The sequence below is a fragment of the Vitis vinifera genome, chromosome 11 (assembly GCF_030704535.1).
Source record: "Vitis vinifera cultivar Pinot Noir 40024 chromosome 11, ASM3070453v1".
Classification (NCBI taxonomy): domain Eukaryota; kingdom Viridiplantae; phylum Streptophyta; class Magnoliopsida; order Vitales; family Vitaceae; genus Vitis; species Vitis vinifera.
Window position 1 is genome coordinate 12,580,636 of NC_081815.1, and position 15,289 is coordinate 12,595,924.

At 32.1% G+C, this 15,289-nt stretch overlaps 1 pseudogene; it reads left to right on the forward strand.

Moving 5' to 3' along the window:
- The first annotated feature begins 2,780 nt into the window (after nt 1-2,780).
- Nucleotides 2,781-15,067, forward strand: LOC100241638 (uncharacterized Rho GTPase-activating protein At5g61530-like; annotated as a pseudogene).
- The last annotated feature ends 222 nt before the right edge of the window (nt 15,068-15,289 follow it).

The following is a 15,289-nucleotide window of genomic DNA, read 5'->3' on the forward strand; positions in this document are numbered from 1 at the left end:
TATCCTAAGGCATTGATTAACATACATTTTTTGTTTAACCCTCAGATTGTGCAAGTAGGACTACTTCAGGTGATTTTACCACTTCACATCTGAGTTAAGTGTATAACCAAGATGCTTGACATCAATGTTACTGAGAAAAGAGTTCCATATTCAGGATTGGTCACTCCCACTACAAACATATATAGTTTCATTCATAAGGATAGTCCATATTCATTGATTTCTTTGGTCACTTCATCTTTAGAATGTTGATAAGCCCAAAATCAAGATGAGCTCGATCTTAGAGGTTGTGGGCTTGCCTATGACACACTCCCACTTAATATTTTGGAATAATTATGAACTTTTAAAATATTAGTAATTATCTTGATGAATAAATTATCTTCTTTGAGAATTTTCAAAAATATTTATTTCCTAATTGAAAACATAGTGTAATAGGATAATTTCCAAACGAAAAAATTAAAATTTTCATGTGAGTTTTTTTTTTATCCAAAATGAATTTTGATAAAATGTCTACTCTCAAATTTTCAAAATTCTATTTTCATAAAAATTCTCATTCTTCACACAATTTCAATTAAAAAATATTTTGTTTAGGAAATGTTTTCAAAGAAATTTATTTCCATTAAATTACTATCTTAAAAACAATTGAAGTAAACAATTGAGGTATATTTGGTTCTTCATAAATTTGAGGGAGAATACAAAGGAAAACTAAAAATAAAAATAAAAATTAAAGTTAATAAATTATTTTATATATTACTTTAAACTTTTTTCATTTATTTTAACTCTTTTATATAAAAATTAAATAATTTGAAAATATATAAGTTTAACTAATTTTAATTATATTTGATTTTCTATGATATTTTTCATTATACAGTCAAATATGAGAAAATCATTTTATTTAATATCTTTATTTTCTTAATACTTTTAGGAAAGTAAAATTGATTAGTTATAAGATGAAATAAGAAACTTTTGCATCCTTTAATGTAATTATATTTCTTTCGGCACCATAAACTATAATTCTCCTTTATAAAAATGAGTTAAAAAAAAAAGAATAAGTTGAAAAGAGGAAAATACAAAAATAAAGAAAAGACAAAAATTTAATTTAATTTTTCATTTATCATGAATTTTTTATTAAATTTAAAAATGGAGATACTTTATCGAATTATAGTCGTTTACACACCATTTAATAGTCCATATTTATTAATTAATCAAGAGTGCATTTGATTGTAATTATAAAAAATATTTTTCATCTTTTTAATAGTTAAAAAAAATAAATAAATTATTAGAAACGTTAGAAACACTTGAAAAAAAATCACTAGTAAACACAGACATACCGATTTTATTTACGATATATATGCTTATAAGAGTACGTTGATAAGATACCATTTGTTATAGGATAATTCATGTGTTAAATTATTTTTAATAACAAGAAAGGCATTAAATTAAACAAATCAATAGAAATCCAAGTTGATTTCCTAAATAAGTGGATATGTGACACAGAACCGTTATAATTAGTTGGAACGCTCCAAGAACAGGCCAACACCAACTGGACCATAAAAAGCCCACGTGACTAGATTTTATTGGTCTAACCTTCCAAGTAATGACGCATCAGTCCTTCATCATTTTCCTATTCCTAAATTGACTCTCTCCTAAAATGCAAATAACAAAAGCAATTCGAACTTCTCTCTGTTCGGTCGATTAAACTCACAAAATCGCTACCAACAACAGGTGAAATTTTCTCAAGCTCTGCTTGTTTTCTTTCTTTCTTTTGGTTTTAAGGTGAGAATTAGGTATTTTTGTCTAATGATTATGTCAGATTGAATCTTAAAAATTAAAATTCCTTTCATAAGATTTTGTGTTGATTTTAAATAAATGAAACAGGTTAAGAGTTTCTACTGTTGATCGATCGGTGGTTTCTTTATTTTGTTAAACTTCTTTGAATAAGAAAATACAGGAAAAGAGAAGAGACCTAAAATTTGAAGGATGTTTAAACCTGAGAAACTAAGGGCTCCTACTCGAGTAAGCGTGAGAATCCTAACGGGCTAATTGATCTGGGTTTTCCTAATTTTCTAGAACAAAGATAATAAGAATCACAAGGCTCAAAATTTGTTTTGTTTTTTTTTCCCCATATCATTTCCTCGGTTTTCTAAGCATCCAAATAATAAATGGTTGAAAGTGGTTTGATTTGAACCTTTTTGGAATATTTGAATAATTCTTTCTTTGATTGCTGAGAACATGGAAGAGAGAATAAAAGAAATGAGCAATAAACTTGATTTTTTTTGTTAAAAAAAAAATCCAATAAGTCTTGTACATATTTGGTTACGTTGTGTTTTTCCTTGGGAACTAATAAGTAGGAAATATAAGTCTTCAAATATTGTTACGTTTTCTAACCTTTCTCGGCAACCAAATAGTTGTTAATTTTTTTTTTAAATCCAATAAATCTTGTACATATTTGGTTAATTTGCATTTTTCCTTTCCTTGGGAACTAATAAGCAGGAAATATAAGCCTTAAAATATTGTTATGTTTTCTTACATTTCTTAGCAGCCAAATAGTTAAATTTTTATTTATAAAAATCCAATAAATCTTGTACATATTTGGTTACGTTGCGTTTTTCCTTTCCTTGGGAACTAATAAGCAGAAAATATAAGCCTTCAAATATTGTTATGTTTTCTTACCTTTCTTGGCAGTCAAACAACTCCTCAGTGATTTTTAACTGTTTGTTTATTGGAAGTTTTGCTAACATATAATAGAACCTCCTTTATGGGTCTATTTGGATCAGGTTTTGTTGATTCTTTTTTGGATCCAATTCTGATTTTTGGTGTCAATCCAATGCCTTCTTCACTCTCATCTCAGTGACAGGAGAAGGTTGGTGATTTCTTTTCAACTTCAGGTTAGTTCCAACCAACTGTATAAAATTTTTCCTGTTCATCATTTTCTTAATTTGTTCCTTTGCATACTTATGATTGGCATATAAGGGTGAAGCTTAAAGAAGCTGGGCAATCTGCTAGAACTTTTGTAGGAGAGGCTGCGAAGGATGCAAAAGGCAATGTTGTTGATGTGGCAGGACGACTTGGTTCAATGGTTAAAAGTAGGTGGTCACTCCTTCAGCAACCATCAACAAGACATGCTGTGCAAGACCGTCTTCTTTCAGCTGCTACCTCTATAGGTACTTTTCTAAGGAAGGGCATGTCGGAAACAAAAGAAAATGTTGCCATTGGGAAGACAAAATTCGAAGAGGTAATCTGTGTATAATTTGTTTTCAAGCTTTATTAGTTGTTTTAAGTGATCAATTATTATAGAGTTACATTTGAGTTAAGCTGATTTGTCCATAGTGCAAATTTTCTCTATTTTCTGTTGCAGTTACCTTGATATGCTTGGGTATTGTATACAGTGTAAGCATGCCTAGTTTTGGATGTACTATTTATGACTTAGTGCTTTGATGCCTAAATTTAAGCCTCCAATGGTAGGCAACTTGAAAACACTGTTTTCTTTTATAGGTTTTTTTTCCATTCTTTTTCTTTTTGTTGGAATCAGACCTAGAACCTCCTCATTCCCACTCCATCTCAGCAGATAAGGAACAATTGGAGTTGTTACAACTAGAATCTCGCAAAGAGAAATATTTTTTTGTTGAAAATTTGTTCTCTCTCTCCTTCTCTCACTCGCTTGATGACTTAAAAGAGACAAATTATAAGGAACATTGGAGTTGTTACAACTAGAATTTCACAAAGAGAAAAATATTTTTTAATAATAATAGAATCCCACATACACACAACTAAAAAAGATACTGAGCTACTTGAATAGATATAAAGACCTAAAGTAGGATTGTTGCAACTTTATGAATTTTTGATAAATTTAGCACCAATCACTATCTTTTAATCCCATTCAATTTTAATGTATTTGTCTATTTGATACCTTGTTGAATAGCAAACAAAATATCATCTTGAAAAGCAATACATTCTGCCATAAGATTGCAACCCCTAGTAGTATTTTTTTGTTGATTAAAGATATTAGGTTTATTTTAGAGAGATTTGATGATTATATCCACAGTCATGACTTAAGGGAGCAAATAGGTTAGCTGACAGAAACTAAGAAGGATTTATATATTGAATAATCTTGTTTTTGAAACATTAAATTTTTATATAAATTACTTGTGTTTGTAAGGATGATGCTCAGAATCTATATCACTCCACACACTAATTTATTTTCTTTAATATTTTTTTATTTTCATAAAAGAAGAGATTTTTTTTTCTAAAGTAAAATTAACACATAATTGGGATGGCCTCTATGGCTAGTTGGTTCACTTAGAATCCAATGTTTATTGGAATTCAAGATTTGTAATAGATTTTCAAGTTTGGGAGTGGGAGATGGTGGGTGAATTCTTGGATAAGAGGATCATTGAGGGGATAAAGTGTCCGACTTCCAAGCTTTAGGAGGCTGTTGTGCTCAACCTTCGTCTTAGATAGAAGGTGACTCTTTAGTCATGTGGTGTTCTCCTTTTGATTTCATTGGTAGTTTGGGTTGTACTATTGGATGGAGAGTCTTGCTTTTTCCATTCTCTATTCTTTCTAGTACAGTTTGAGTATACTCTTAAGTATACATGGATTACACCAGTCATTTCATATTTAACTTGAGTTCTTTTAAATTTATGATTAATGAATAAATCACGTAACATCAAAATTCTAGCAACCATCATAAGAGCAGCTTGGGCATTTCGTGTCAAATTTTATTGGTTAGATACAATCTTTATAACCTAAACAAAAAGTGGAAAAGATGGAAGATCTAGATATTTTTGTTGATCTCCATTGTTTTACTAAGTTTAGCATCAATTAGTCATTTACCAAATGAACAAATCTCAACCCTTATAAGGTTGAAGAAATGAAAATCAAACTTAATTTGGCATGGAACAAAAGTGGGACATACTTGGGAACTCTATTAGCTATTCTAGCATAAGGATAATTTTTAAGTTTGAAAATTATGGGAATATTTTCGAATTTGAGCTCCTACTTCTCAAAGGCTTAGTTAGTTAGTGCAAAGTAGCATCTTGTATTGCATAGTTCCCCATTGGATTAGCTTTTGAGAAGTCAAGATTTCCTTTTTAAGCTGAATAATAGGAGCTTTCAAGCCTATTTGGGTAGTTTTATTAAAGAGTTTTGACTTAAAATATAGCTTAGTATGAAATCAAGGAAAATGTTGTATTTTATAGAAGCCAATTTCTGACTAATGTAGGAGTTTTTTCATATTTAATGGAAGTTTTTATAATATCAATTTTGCTTATTTAAAATAATAACTTCGATTTCACTTAAACTTCTAGCTAAAGCTAAAAACAAGAAGCAATTCTTAATGGCTCTTAGTTTCGAGTTGAAAATAAGCTTCTAGCAAACTTGACATGCTAAAACAATGTGGTAGATTACTAGTGTAGAAGTGTATAATTGAGTTGGACGCCCTAACTTGACTACCGGTCAAGTTGTTGTATAACTAAATCCAACCCCTTAGTAAAGTTGGTTGAAAATACTCTATGTCAACTCCAATAAAGTAATTGTATAATTGTGATGTAGGACAATCGTAGGATGGTTGTACACAATCAAATAAGTGGACTAGGATTTCAATCTTTTAGGATTTAAGAAGGAAAATGAATAATAAAAATTATGGTAATGGGGAAAAGTAAAATAAAAGATATGAAAAGTAAGATAAAGGATAAAAGATGGAAACATTAGTGTCTTAGAAGAAAAATAATGGAGTCTCACCATTAAAATTTGTAGGGTATGCAAGAATTATAAATCATTGGTCATTCATTAATCTGGTTTTAAATTGATTACCCTTATTTGTAAGCTTTAGAAACCTTAAAACCTGAATAAAACTATGAAAAAAGAAACCTAACCAATATAGCAACTTGTTATGACTCTTATTTATTTCCTAAAACTCTTAAACCTCTAAATAATAAGATTAAAATAAAATAGTAACTTTTTGTCTAAAATTAGAAACTTAACTTTATAAAAACTTCTTGTAATAAGAGTTTCTAATGAAGAAGACTTCTAGATTTTTAAGTAAACTCAAATAGAAACTCAAAAAAAAAATGTTTAAGAAATTAGAAAGTTTAGAAATGTAGAAACTTCTTTTAAGGAGAAATTTTTGATTCGTGCCCAATTGGTGTCTCAACTGATTCGTGTCCAGCTGGTGCTCCTTGATTGAGGGATTTAATCAACAAAATTTATAACCTATTACACCATATACTAGGGTAGCAAAGACAAAGCTACTATAGCATAGTGGCTCTAGGATCGTTCACTGGGATGGGTTTTCACTTCACAAATGATATTAATTCAAAGTTGAATTGGTGTCTTTTCATTTCAAGGTTAGCTTTAAAAGAAAACATAAAGATGTTTGAAAGAAAAAGGTTTGGTTTTAAACTAACCAAAAATAGTAACTGATTTTACTTACAAAGAAAAGTGTTTCTTGGAGTTTCAGATCACTAGGCTCAGATTCCTCATACAAAAAAGGAGTTCCGGTCACTTGTTTCTTTTCCTCGCTTTAGATAATTAACATATAGTCAATTCTCTAACCGGTGCTGTACAGATGCTTGCCATTAATGGGTTCAAACACTAAATCCTTCTCACTGATGCACCTTGCAATGGCTCATGCCTCTCACCTAGCACTTGCCATTCAAGATGATCTTTAACCTTGGATTACCCGTCAAAAGCTCGCAAGAGATAACTAATGGATGTCTCCTTGGAGTCCAAAAGCTTACCAAGTGTTGGCTATTCTAGAAAATCTTACCTTCAAGTCACCTCCCAAAGGCTCGCAAGGGGTAAACTAGTGCATCTCCATGGACGGAAATCACTTGCCTTACCAAGTGTTGGCCCAGGTGAATTAAAGGCGTTTTGAGTTAACTAAAAAGATAAAAACCATTAACGGGTCACACTTTCTCTTCATTAAAAACTAAAACAACAAAACTTCCAATTTATGCATGTGGAAACTTACCCGGCTTTCCTCACTCCAAGAGACAAAGAGCCTAGCCTCTCATCCTCTGAGGAAAAATCCTTAGAGAATGTTTGGCTAGCAAGAAAACTAACGAGAAAACAAGAATATATATGAAAAACAGAGTAAGTGCTCTGTTCGTTGATTCTATATATGATATATCTATATATCTTTCTATATGATGCCCTGAGAACAAGCTCCCGAGCGTCCTCTCTTTAGTGTTTACAAGAGAGTTTATATAGGAAGGTAATTTACCCTTCCTTGGATACTTGCTAGCTAAGGAATTACATGAGTGGCTGAATACAAGGAGAAAATGGAAATTTATACAAAAATATCTGAAGAAAAGATCTAAAAGAGTCGGTGCAAAAATATCGGGAAGCACTAAGGACCATTTCGCAAGAGAAAATGGTGTCTGCGAGATTTCGCAGACACTCAAGAGGGCTGCGAAATCATTTCGCAACAACATGCTATCTTCGCAGGGCTGCGAAGTTGGCTTCCACCTTGAGGTTCCCAGCTTCCCTCTCGCGGTATATGTCGGGCAACTTCAGGAGGGAATCCACAACACTGTACAAAAAGGCTGCGGAATCACTTCGCAACAAAAGGGTGATTTCGCAACACTTTGGAAAATGCTTCCTTCAGCTTGGAGTGATTGGCTTGCAATGGCTGCAACTTCTTCGTTTCAACTCCAAATTGCACACCGCTTAAAGCATTGGATTCTTGACTTCCTGAGCTTTGAAATGGTATATAGCATGTACAAAATGGACTTCAGGAAGTGCTCCAAAAGTGCACAAGAAGACTGCAGCTGCTGTCCTCTGTTTTCTTCACTCTGTTTTTCCTTTCTCCAGTGCTCTTTCCTTGCATACTTTGAACGACTAAGGCAAAGGACTATCAGGCTCCAAAGCTTGGTTTCTTCATGAATTTGAGCTTCCATAAGCTTTTCCATAACTTGTTCAAGGAGCTCCTCCATCATTTGGCATGCTTGAATTGATTCATAAGCTGATAAAAACATGTAAACTTGCCACAAAATGGTTAAAACCAATTACTAAGGACCTTAATGAATTAATTGGGTTAAATGAATATGATTACTACTCAAAGGTGCTTAAAACCATTATAATTAGGTCTAAAAAATAGCACTTTTTGGTAGTAATCAATTTCCAATAACAAAACTTTTCAAATTCTAAATGCAACTCAAACACTAATTATTAGCTAATTATGACTCTAGATAGCCACATTAGCAGTAAAAAATCACATTGTGATGGAGGAAGGACTTGAAATGCATTAGAGTTTGAGGTTGTAAGATTATAGTTGATTTTTTTTCTCCATTTTGTTAATAAATATATTGAAATATGTTATTTAATTCTTTTATTGTCTTTATTTTTATTTTTTATTCCTTGTTTGCTTGTTTTAGGGTTTGATTCAATTTACATGGTGCTTGGTTAAATTAAAACTTATTGACTTAAAATGACTTTAATTTAAATTTTTTTGAATTTGTTGACTTAAAACTTATTTCTTAATATTTACTTTAAGTCATTAAGTTGATTTACCAAACGTATGCTTAGTCTATTGATTTTTTTTAATTTTTACATATTGTTCTCCAATAGCTTAGTATAAAATATGAAGTATGTTTACCAATAATTTAATAGTAACTGATTTACTTTGTCATAACTTAGTGTTTAACATTTACTATGTTAGTAAGCTTCATTATGCTAAGTAACAAGTAATAAATAATGACTAAGTAAATGTTTAGCTGCAGTGCCATTTTGATTACTTTGGTAGCATCTAGGGACTTAGTTTTGTATTATAGACTTATAGTATGACTAAATTGGTAGGGACAACAACATATTTAGTATTTGAATAGTTGAATTTTGAATTGTATTCACCTACAAAATTTTACAATTAAGGATCTACATGTTAAAGGAATAGTGGTTAGAATATTGAGATGCATGTTCAAGGAAGTAGGGCTGTAACTTGTAAGCTCCCTCTCAAGATGATTAAGGTTAGGCATGCTTGAAGCAACACTTGGGTCATGTAGGAAGTTGTGTCCAATTTGTAATAAAGTTTGTATTGAAGCTAGGGTATATTTGATGAAACATACTTAGGGATAATGGTGAAGAAAATTTAACGGTTTTGGATCTTCTAAGAGAAGGATTGTTTTATGGCAAGCTGTGTGCATCGCTTTAATTTGGGTGGTGTGGAGGGAAAGAAATGCAAGGATTTTTGAGGATAAAGCAAGGAATTCAGAGAACCTTTGGGATTCTATTCATTTCCTTGCTTCTCTTTGGGCTTTTTGTTCTAAGGTTTTTAAGGGGATTCCCCTTAACGTGTTACAACTTGATTGGTTAACGGTGTGTAATCCTAATGGGTTGGCCTAACCTAGAGAGTTTTCTTGTTTTTACTTTGTATTTTCTTGAATTTGATTCCTTGTAGTTTTGTTTTTCTTTGGTGGGAGGATTCCTCATCATTTTCTTGTACATCCTTTTTATCAATATATTCCTTTGTCGTTTCCTATATATAAAAAAAAAATGCTGAAGAAATAAAGAAAATGAAATTATAATTGGAGGAAGAGTTGAGGTTGAAGCATGATGATGAGAGGAGATTTATTTGAACCATGTGATGACTTGGATTGGCTTATGAATATATGGTCAGCAAGAGAGTCCAAGGATACATAGAGAGGAAGGAAAGATTAATAGAGGTTAGGTCATGTTGTCTGGCCTAATATGTTGAGGAAGGAAATTGTGAAGCTTTAAGATGGTCTGGTGGAAGAGAAGTGTGGTACTGGGGTAGCTCAAATGGACCTTGAGGCTTTTATCCATTACCACATCCACTGTGATTGTAATCTGCAATGGATTGCTCAGAATGCATCTGCACCTAGGTTGACTATACGAGTTATTGAGCTTCACAGAGTTAGAGTTATGACAACCTGAAATCAGGAGTTCCTTGATATAAACTTAAAAAAACAAACTTAGTGAAAGTGTTTTCCTAATTATAACGTAGAATCACCTGCCTTTGAATAGTCATTGTGATTTTGTTGGATGCAACCCATCTTAGATGTGGTTGCTGAAGGTAGGAAAAACTTGACTAGTCCTACTCCTTATGAAGATTCATGAGGTTAAAAGTGAAAAGTTTGCTTATTAATTCATAATCACCTGCTTCTGAATAGTCATTGTGATTGTGTTGGATGCAACATATCTTAGAAGGCTTGCAAAAGTCAGGAAAAGCTGGAGGGATCCTATTCCTTATGAAGATTCTAAGGTTAAAAGTGAAAAGCTTGCTAATTGGAAGAAGCGATAATGCCTTTCAAGGAAATTTGGAAAGAGGGATTACCATTATGTTGTGGCTAGGGTGGATTCATGAATAAAAACATAACAAATATCTGATAAAATACAAGATGGCTCCAATTTTCCACAAATTGAGTGATGGTTCTATATGTGCGTAGTATAAATGCAAAGTATTTTCTGGTATGATAGACAAATTAATGGATGAGATCGAAGGAAATTACTCTCCAAGTGGGTATATCTAGTCAATTAGCCACCAAGGCCTTGGAAAAGATGTTGATTTAAAAAATGTTACATTTTTTTTGAACTGGTCTTATCTTGATGACAATGATAAGAAAACAATGTAAACAGTGTATTGAAGTGGGTTGAGAAAATCACCATGTAGCTACATGAAGAAATTTCCAATGATTATGAATTCTACGTCCTGCCAGTGCAAGTGTAGAAGGGTAATAATTAGCAAGTCACAATTAGCCATGTATTTACATTAGGGTAATATGGACTAATGAAAAAATACTTGTCCATCAAATTATGGCCAATTGAAACATTCCACAATGAATAAGTGTTCATTTGAAAGTTTCTACACTGAATAAATTTTCAAAAAATAAAACAACTCAGTGTGGTTGCATGAGGTCCTCAATTGAGGAAGGTTAATTGTTTTCTAATTATATGGACTAATAAAATACAACTTGTCCCTAAAATTGTGGCTAATTAAAGGTTTCCACATTGAATAAATTTTCAAAAAATATACCAATTCAATGTGTCATATGAAGGTAACAATTTTAGGGGCAAGTTGTATTTTTATTAGTCCATAAACTTGCCAGTGAAATTGTGGCTAATTGAAAGTTGCACATCATATTTTAGATTATTAAAATTATTTGTTTAAGTAACTTTAGTTCATTGCAAAGATTAAGGAATAAATCTTTCGTGATTGAAGACTACAAAAATATTGTCTTTGTAACTCCTAGAAAGGAGAAGCCCTTAACCTTTAAGGCTAAATTCAGAAGACATGAAGTTGAGCAGAACTTCCTCTCCAAGTGAGACTCAAGCCTTTTCTAGGGAGGTTCAAGACTTTTTCAAAAGAGGTGTGAAGTGTCTTTGAATCTTTTATGGGAGGCTCCAAAGTATCTTTGAATCTCAAAAGAAGGCTCTAAAAGATCTATGACTCTTCAAAGGAGGCTCCAAAATATCTTTGGATCTTTAAATGAGGCTCTCAAGTGTCTTCTAGTCCTTAGAGGAGGCTCTAAAGAGTCTATGAATCTTCAAGGCTTCAAAAGATCTTCAAAGTTTCAAGATTAACATCTCTAAAAGGCTTCCTTGATTGAGATCAACCTATTTAGGTTCTCCATCAATGTTTTTGTGAAACTTCAAGACTCTAATCTCGAAAGGCCAAATCAAGGATTTCACTTTCCTTGGTTATAGTTGTTCAAATCAAGATCTAATTCAAGTAAAAAAAAAAAAAAAAAAAAAAGCTGAAATCAAGACTTCAAATGTTCTAGTCTTCAAATTCTCAATCAATGTTTTATTGAAACTTCAAGACTCAAATCTCCAAAGGTTGCCTCTATCCAAGCAAGAGTTTTCACTTTCCTTGGTTATAGTTGTTCAAATCAAAATCCAAATCAAGTAATAGAAAAAAAAGAAGCTCGAATCAAGTCTTCAAATCTCCAACACTCAAGTCAAGTTAGGCTTGAGGCTCTAGTATGCAAATATGAATATTCAAAGGCTTCTCAATTTGTGATTAGTTTTCTTCAATTCCTCAATTGACAACTCTTGTGGAGGAAGACACAGGAGATACACTTTTTCTTTTCCCCGAAAAGGCAATAGAGATTGTAATCCTTTCCAAATTAAAAGGAAAACCAATGTTTTCTTAGTGAAAAATGTGTTAATAACAAGAATACATATAATCATCTTTATTGCACCGTAGAGTTGTGACGCTTAAGGAAGAATTAACGTATATGTTCTACTGATGCATAAAAGAACTTGAAGCGGGAAAGTAAAAAAAGGCTTTCATCTAAGTGAGAATGATCATGCTTGGAAAAACTTTTGGTTGAAGACAATTGTTGTTACTTTTTCTGTGTATTGTAGCATAAATGCACAGTAGCCCATACTCCAGCAATCTAGATAAGTTACTAGGAAATCGATTCTTCAAAATCTGCCTTTTATTTCTCCCTCCAAAATTAATACACATACATGAAATTAAAAATTCCATGACATTTGTGACAATATTAAAAATTAAAGGGTGAAACTAAACTAGACATACTTTATTTTTGGTGTTTGGTTATTTTTGTTGTTTTTTTGTATGGTTGCTACCAATTAGGTTGTCCGCCCTGTAGATTTTTGTGTGCTCTGTTTGATTTGATGCCCAGGTGTAATAGCAACCCTTGTAACAAGTTGGGGAGAAATGAGAAAGAAGAACGAAGAAAAGAGGAAAAGATTAAATTTATCACATTCTTGTCTGTTGTATTAGCTATGTCACCTGTTAGGAGATAGTTTAAGTTGATGTCTTACATATTTGAGATGGCTATTTTTGTTCAGGTAGCAAAAGTGACTGCTGAAAAAAGTAAGACTATTTTGACTGATATTGAATGATGGAAAAATGTGCATCTCTGACCAAACTTCTTGTTTGTGTATGCTTGTGTAATTTTCTTACTCAATTTGTTTTCATTTGTAGGGAGTTGCAAGTACTGATGGTAAGTTTCATATAAATTTGACCATGTTATAGCTCAAATGAATGTTTCTATGCAGCAACCTTTTTTTTCTCCTTCCTTATATATATATATATATATATACATATATATCAATTACCATTAAGTTTTTTCTCTCTCTGTGATGTCTCACATGTTTTTATGGTTTAAGCATTTTTTATAATTATTCTAGCATTTCTACCAATCTGTTAATTTTGTGAATTTCTTACCTTGTAGTACTGATGGGTGAATTACAGGGACAAAATCATAGAGCATATGATTCAACTCTGCAATTGCAGATCTGCTGTTAATTCATTCTGTCTTATCAAAAAGCTCACTAACACTAGGAATACTTAACGTTGTTCCATATAAAAAACCATTTAACATAGTTTGACATGGATTTCTTAGATATGCAAATAAAGGCTTTGGATTTTATTGATTGGAATGAATATTTCTGGTACAAAATATAATCTTACTTCCTAGTACAAGCTAGCCACCATTGAATCTGATCTTATTTTGCACACTTATCTAGACAAAATGCGCCATTTAGCTAGAGTAATCATTGTTGTCCAATATACAATTTTTGTAAGGTATATCATGCAAGCTTAGTGGTCTAGTGCTTGCAATTTTCTTAATTTTCTCATCGAATTTAGTTTTGACTTAGCCTGTTTATTCCTCTATGATCCTCACATCTTATCCTTCATGTTGTTTTTGAGGCTAACTTGATTATCATTTTATATATGGTATGTTTATGTTTTTACTTTGGTGCAACATGCATTGCAGTTTTAAAATGAATTACCCATTTACTTGTATGAATTTGGTCTAATTTCATTCTACCACCTTCTTAGAAGTATTATCTTCTCTAGGTGATTGCAGAACAGGTCTTCAATAGAAAATTTATGAGCTATATGTGATTTTATTGCCGCAGCATAATTTAGATGGATTTTATTCAAAACTTAGCATTACTGAGGAGGGATTCCTTTCCAACTTTCTTGGTGTAAATGGAACTATTTGTTTATACTCCAAGTACATCAAATTATTAAACTAATCAACTCTACTTTCTGAGGGCCTGAAAAAAGACTTACTTCAGTACAAAGGAATTAGAAACTAGAGCTATACATTGTTTTAGACTAATGAAGCTAAGATCTAGCATAATGTGGAACATGACTTTGTTATAATCTCATAATGCTATGTGTTTATTGCAATTTCCCTGGTAGAGTTGTATCATTGAATTACAAAGGATATTGGAGATAACCTTGCAATATGTCAATGATTTAAATAAACTAATTATCTTCCAAGTTTTGTAACAATTTTTTACTTCAACTACTTGATAATGATGGAAATAATTCTAATTATTAGTTTGACTCAATTATGTGCAACTCCAATATCAATCAATTTTTCTGCTGGACCCTCTTGGGGACAGTCACTCACCTTACTTTTATCCTCAGTATTTGGAGTTCCAATTGAGGTAACTGTACAACAACTACACTCCAGTTGACCTATTCCTCATATTTTGGTCAAATGTGCAGATTATCTCATATTATTAGGTAATTCACAGAAGATAAAAATAAATGGATAATTACAATTTTTGTTACTTAATATCCATTTATGATTTGATCTTTTTTTGTCATTTTTTTATTTCTAGGATTAAACTCACCACACATATTTAAATCAAAAGGAGGTAGAAAAGTTATTCAGCATTTGGTTTCATTATACAATAAAGGTATCCTGAGCTCATATTTGATGCTGGTAATTTGGTTGACTTACATGCTGGTTTGTTGACCTTATTTGCAATTGCAGATTCAAACACATCATTTCCAGAGGGTGTAAACCCAGTTGATGTTGCAACCTTAGCCAAATGTTATCTTGCAAGCCTTCCTGAGCCTCTGACCACCTTTGAACTCTATAATGAGATCAGAGGGGCTCCTTCCAACATACATGTGATGAGAAACATACTAAAGAAGCTTCCTAGTGTGAACTACATGACATTAGAATTTGTTACTGCACTTTTGCTCCATATTAGCCAGAAGTCACTTCTTAACAAGGCAAGCAACACTTCCCTTTCTTTCTCTCTTGTTTATTTGCTCATGAAAACAACTGCACACTTGAGAGAGACCAATTATTCCCTTCCTGATTGCCATTGAACCAATAAAAATTGTGTATTATGTGGATGTGAGGATCACCATGCTTTGCTTGTGTATGTGCACCAGACATACTCATTACAAACATATACTGCTGATTCAAGAGAATAGAGTTGAAAATGATCAGCTTGTGCTGCTCCCTGCCCCTCACCCGTCCACAGTCCAATTTCAACAATTTGCAGTACGATTGCATCTTGCACTCGATGAAAAACCTTGGGGAGGAAT